This window comes from Garra rufa, chromosome 6, assembly GCF_049309525.1.
Source record: "Garra rufa chromosome 6, GarRuf1.0, whole genome shotgun sequence".
Classification (NCBI taxonomy): domain Eukaryota; kingdom Metazoa; phylum Chordata; class Actinopteri; order Cypriniformes; family Cyprinidae; genus Garra; species Garra rufa.
Genome location: NC_133366.1, coordinates 47,631,124 through 47,637,891, shown reverse-complemented (window position 1 = coordinate 47,637,891; position 6,768 = coordinate 47,631,124).

Here is a 6,768-nt window from a genome sequence, read left to right as displayed (position 1 = left end):
CCACCGCAGTCTGTACCATGCTGGCATTATCCACACGGGGGGACACCACATTCCCATTCACCTGTGCACCATCTGAACCCTTGGATCCCAAAAAGTTACTATACCGTCTTTTTCGTGAACCTACTCTTTTGTGTTTTGCATTCAGTTGACACCCACAGCAAGCCTCACCTCACATATGTTACTGACGGAGCTGTCCATGGTGCTGCCACCTTTGTTTTTTGCCATAGCACTGTCCATGGTGCTGATAACCTACTATGTATGTATGCCATGCAGGCATTCCCGACCATTTAAAATTCAAAGGGCTATAAATTAATGAATACTTATCTGTGCACCCCTGGCCCTGGTTTCCGGCTCCAGGCCCTGTTATATCTAATAATGGTGGAACGAGCAAGGGTTGCACGGGGGGTGAGCGTGAGACTCTTTGTGGCTGTCACCGTTGGTCCTCAGCTCTATCTCTCAGCTGCAGACAGACAGATAGGAAGCATCACTATGCAGCGTGGCGGAGCTGTTTGTCTGGGGTGGTTGTGACACCCTCCGCTTGGGGGGATTTTAATGAGCTCCCCTGGGACAAGCATTAGTCATTTAACATCCTGAGGAGAGCAGGGGCATCCAAACACACACATACCTGTACTGTCCAAAACTCTGAGTGGACACGCATACGCTCTTATACACAAACCAGTACAAGCATATGAACTCCAGAAAGTGTGCAACAGGTTCCGAAAGTATTGCTTAGTAGTGTGCAAACTGTTTTGACTGTGGAGTTATGAATATAAGTGGAGATAAAGTTTGCATCATTGAAATCAAATGTTAAAAAAAACATGGCTCTGTATATTTCACACTAAAAAAAATAAAAATGGTATATATTATATTATCACATAACAAAAATGTTGCATGAAGAAAATTAAATATATGTTCAAATATATTATTATAATTTTTAAAATTTCCTTTAATTTTCAATATATATTTTGGTATGAAAATATTATTCTGTTATATATTTAAACATTAAATTGTGTGTGTGTGTGTGTGTGTGTGTGTGTGTGTGTGTGTGTGTGTGTGTGTGTGTGTTCATATAAATGTAATATTTTTATTTAAACATTTAATTTTATTTATAATTTTAGAGTGAAATGACTAAAATAAAATGTATTTATATTATATTACATTAAAATATGTTGCATGAAGAAAATTAAATATATGTTAAAATATATTATTATTATTATCTATTATTTTTTATATTTAAATTTCCTTTAATTTTATATGTTATTCTGTTATATATTTAAACATTAAATTATATGTGTGAGTTTGTTAATATAAATAAAATCTTTTAAATAAGACATTTGTAACGGGTGTTTTTGGTTTTGTTTTGGGGTTTTGTTTCATGTTCATGTTTTCATGTCTTTTATTATGTAATCATTTCATGCTGTTGTGTCTTGCTTCCCTTCCCTCATGTATTCCTGCCATTGGTCCCTTTGTTCCATGTGTCTTGTTCTGATTGGTTGCTATGGTCTTGTTCCTTGATTCTCATTGGTTGTTTGTGTCATGTGACCTGTATTGTCTAGTATAAATAGCCCTTGTGTTTGAATGGTTCTCTGTCACGTATTGAAGTTGTAATTCTGCTGTTTGGTGAGTGTTTGTCTATTTCAAGTCTGTTTCAAACCAAGTCTGTTCAAGCCAAGTCAAGTCTGTTTAAGTCAAGTTTATGTCAAGTCTGTATCAAGTCAAGTCTGTTTCATGCCAAGTCAAGTCAAGTCAAGTCTAGTCTCGTCATTGTTTGGATTGCGTTTGTTGTTTGGATTTCACGTTTGGATTGTTTGTTTGGATTATGGATTATCGTCACTGTAAATAAACTGCACTTGGGTTCATCACATCTCGCCGCTTCAGTGGACTAATTGTTACAGAATACGTGACCAACAAAATGAACCCAGCAGTTGTTCGTCTCCTCTCTTTGCGTCAAGGAAACCAAACGATAGAGGACTATGTAGAAGATTTTTGTGGACTGTGCCATCTGGTTGCTTTTAATGATGTGGCACTTAAGGACATTTTTAGAGTGGGTTTAAATGAACCCATTCGTTCTCAATTGCCTGGTGGAAAAATTCATTGGTCATTGGAAACATATATTGACTTTGCTCTCAGGTTGAGTGGTTCCTCATTTACTGTGGGGATAGCTGACGAGGAACCCTGCTATTCTTCAGTATCTGCCACTCCTCATTCTCCACACTTAACCGCCATGTCTGGAATTATTCACATGTCACATCCTGCTCACGCCATGCCTGCCCATGTCATGTCTGCTGTTCCAGGGCCTGCTCACGCCAAGCCTGCCGCTCCAAGGCCTGCTCACGCCAAGCCTGCCGCTCCAGGGCCTGCTCACGCCAAGCCTGCCGCTCCAGGGCCTACTCACGCAAAGTTTGCACCCAAGATGGCCGCCATTCCAAAGCCTGTTCACAAGATGGCTGCCGCTCCAGAGTCTGCACCTGTCATGGCCGCCATTCCAGAGTCTGCTTACAAGATGGCCGCCATCCCAAAGCCTGTTCACAAGATGGCTGCTGCTCCAGAGTCTACACCTGTCATGACTGCCCTTCCAGAGCCTTCAACCATCATGGCTGCCATGCCAGAGTCTGCACCCAAGATAGCTGCCATCCCTAAGCCTGTTGTCAAGATGGCCGCCACGCCAGAGTCCCCGGCCAAGATGGCCGCCACGCCAGAGTCCCCGGCCAAGATGGCCGCCACGCCAGAGCCATGCCAAGCCACAATTTATCCTTCAAAGCCTCATCAGGTCTTGATTGCCAGCATACTGGACCCTCCTTTAGTGTCGGTACGGGCTGCAGGCATACCCGCGGAACCGACGCTTCCGAGCCACGCAGAGCCAACTCTCCCAAGCCACACACCCACTAGCCTGGTGGGCCCCCCTCTATCCACTGCGCTGCCTGTGATGGCCATCGCCATTTTAAGTGTGTGGGCTGCTCACTGCGTCCCAGAGGCCACGTCTGTCCACGAACCCGCTGCGCCCATGCCTCTTACCGAGGCGGCGTCCATAGCGGGATTTCTTGCTCTGCCGGCTCCGCCATGGCTTCCTGCTCTGCCGGCTCCGCCATGGCTTCCTGCTCTGCCTGCGCCGCCTAGTCTTCCTGCTCTGCCTGCACCGCCAAGGCCTCCTGCTCTGCCTGCACCGCCAAGGCTTCCTGCTCTGCCTGCACCGCCAAGGCTTCCTGCTCTGCCTGCTCCGCCAAGGCTTCACGCTCTACCTGCACCGCCAAGGCTTCCTGCTCTGCCTGCACCGCCAAGGCTTCCTGCTCTGCCTGCTCCGCCAAGGCTTCACGCTCTGCCTGCACCGCCAAGGCCTCCTGCTCTGCCGGCTCCGCCATGGCTTCCTGCTCTGCCTGCGCCGCCTAGGCTTCCTGCTCTGCTGGCCCCGCCATGGCTTCCTGCTCTGCCGGCCCCGCCATGGCTTCCACTACTCCACAGTCTGCCACTGTTTCATGGCCCTGATCCTCCAGAGCTTCACTGTCTGCCATCACTCCACGGTCCAGGCCCTCCACTGTTTCATTGTCTGACACTGCTTCACGGCCCAGATCCTCCAAGTTTCCACTGTCTGCCACAACTCCATGCCCCAGGCCCTCCATTGTTCCATAGTCTGCCACTGCTCCACGGCCCAGGTCCTCCAGTTTCCCACTGTCTGCCACTGCTTCATTGTCTAGGTCCTCCATTACTCCACTGCCCAGGTCCACCACTGTACCCTTGGTCTTGCCCATTGTTTCTTGCTCCATGCCATGATTCTGAATCTGTTCCCCTACATGGACCTGGCCCTCCATCCCGCCCCCTATTTCACCCCTGCTCTACCACCCTCCTGGACTTTTTAGTTTAGGGTTTTGTTTTGGGCGTCGGGAGCCGCCCTTAGAGGGGGGGAAATGTAACGGGTGTTTTTGGTTTTGTTTTGGGGTTTTGTTTCATGTTCATGTTTTCATGTCTTTTATTATGTAATCATTTCATGCTGTTGTGTCTTGCTTCCCTTCCCTCATGTATTCCTGCCATTGGTCCCTTTGTTCCATGTGTCTTGTTCTGATTGGTTGCTATGGTCTTGTTCCTTGATTCTCATTGGTTGTTTGTGTCATGTGACCTGTATTGTCTAGTATAAATAGCCCTTGTGTTTGAATGGTTCTCTGTCACGTATTGAAGTTGTAATTCTGCTGTTTGGTGAGTGTTTGTCTATTTCAAGTCTGTTTCAAACCAAGTCTGTTCAAGCCAAGTCAAGTCTGTTTAAGTCAAGTTTATGTCAAGTCTGTATCAAGTCAAGTCTGTTTCATGCCAAGTCAAGTCAAGTCTAGTCTCGTCATTGTTTGGATTGCGTTTGTTGTTTGGATTTCACGTTTGGATTGTTTGTTTGGATTATGGATTATCGTCACTGTAAATAAACTGCACTTGGGTTCATCACATCTCGCCGCTTCAGTGGACTAATTGTTACAACATTAAACATTTAATTTTATTTAATTTTACTTTTTATTTTATATGTTGCATGAAGAAAATCCAAAACATTTACATAGGCTGTATATCTTTTTCATTCTATTCTATTCTTATATTATATTATATTATATTAAATATGCTGCATAAGAAAATTAAATATATGTTCAAATATAAAATCATTATTTATAATTTATTATTTATATTTTTTATATTTACCTTTCCTTTTCTTTAATTGTTAATATATATTTTTAGATAAAAATATTATTCTATTATATATTTCAACTTTAAATTAAATGTGTGTTTTTTGTGTTAATATAAATAAAATATTATAAATAAGATATTACATTTAATTTTTTATACTTTGCATGAAGAAAATCCAAAACATTTATATAGGCTATATATTATTTTCATTATGTTCATAACATTTATACATTTGTTATAATTTTTTTATTTTATTTTATTTTATTTTATTTTATTATTTTAACAATAATTGTTTTGTTTGTTTTTATAAAATGTGACATTCTTGACAGGTTCAGCCTTGATAATTTTCTTGATAATTTTTTAATAGTAATTCATATTACAATCGTTAACAGTCGATTCTGACATAACCAGTAATGCACCACAACTATTAGTCCTGCAATATGCTATAGTTCACCAAGCTGCTGGAATCTGCATTGAGGATTCTGTCTAAAAAATGTCTTGTTTCCTTCCCAATCACAAATGTACAATTAAACATGCGTTTCTCGAGCCGCCTGCACCTAGCCCATGATAGGTTAAATGGCTAGTGAGGAGAACAACAAGGCCGATCTGATTTTGTTTATCTTGGACAAGCTAATTAAAGTGTCACAATTCATTATACAGACCGTGCCCCACCTTGTCAAATGGAAAATAGGAATATCAATCATTTTGCGCCCCCGCTCAACCTTTTCCCTTAGCGGATCTCATTGGTTGCTGCCTTGTCAGCCCTGTTTGAGACATCATTGAGGAATGGGTTTCCCCCAAACACATGTCAATTTTCTTTGTCTTCTTCGCCTTTGTCAGAGTGGCTGTCATGTAAGCGTGACCTCCCATATACCTTGGAGAACAAATCGTGTGAAGAGTCCTTTACCCTTGTTTTGACATCATGACATCATGCACAGTGAATGGAATATGATGTCGTCTGTTATCCAGAGTGAACTGTCACTCAATTGACAGCTGAATTTCCTGCCTTTATTTATCATGTTTGAGTGCTGCATTTTGTTAACCAAATAGATTTTACATATCCTACAAACAGTTTTGTTGGTAAAATATGTGCTAGATTATGTCTAGGGCAGGTCATTTCATCTGACATGTAAGTTGTTTAGTGTTAAGAATGTACAGACAAAAGTCAAGCCGACAGTTGTGACAAACTATTACTGTCCACTATTAAACTATTAAGTATAAACTATTAGTTCACATTATTATATTATTATGACAGTATGTATTATTACGGCATGTATTTCAACCAAATGACCAGATTATTATTATTTTTATTATTATTATTATTATTATTATTATTATTATTATTATTATTAATGTTATTATTATTATTATTTATTATGTTTGCAAATTACTATATTATGTATTATCATTGGAATTATTATTAATGTTGACAATAATCTTATAAATTATAGTTATATTAATATATTATTGCAACAAATATATTATTATTGTTGTTGTTAATAAAATATAAATAAGCTGCCAAAATCTCAACATTATTGCTAAGAAATATAAAGCAAATATTCATTATTATTATTATTAATATTATTATTATTATTATTATTAATGTTTGCAAATTCCTAAATATGTATTTATATTCTATATTATTCTTAGATTATTGTTTACAATAATATTATAAACAGCTTATATATACATTTTTTTAGCAATAATGTTGAGATTTTGACAGCTTATTTATATTTTTATTAACACCACCAACAACATCAATAATGATAATAATATTCTGGTCATTTGATATAGATATATATATATATATATATATATATATCTCAAATGACCAGAATATTATTATCATTATTGTTGGTGGTGTTAATAAAAATATAAATAAGCTGTCAAAATCTCAACATTATTGCTAAGAAATGTAAATCAGATATTTATTTATTATTATTATTATTATTATTATTATTATTAATGTTTACAAATTACTAAATTATGTTTATGTTATTCTTAAATTATTGTTTACAATAATATTATAAACAACTTATATGTACCAAATGGGTATATTATTATATTTTATTATTATTATTAGTATTAGTATTAGTATTATTGCTGTTGTCA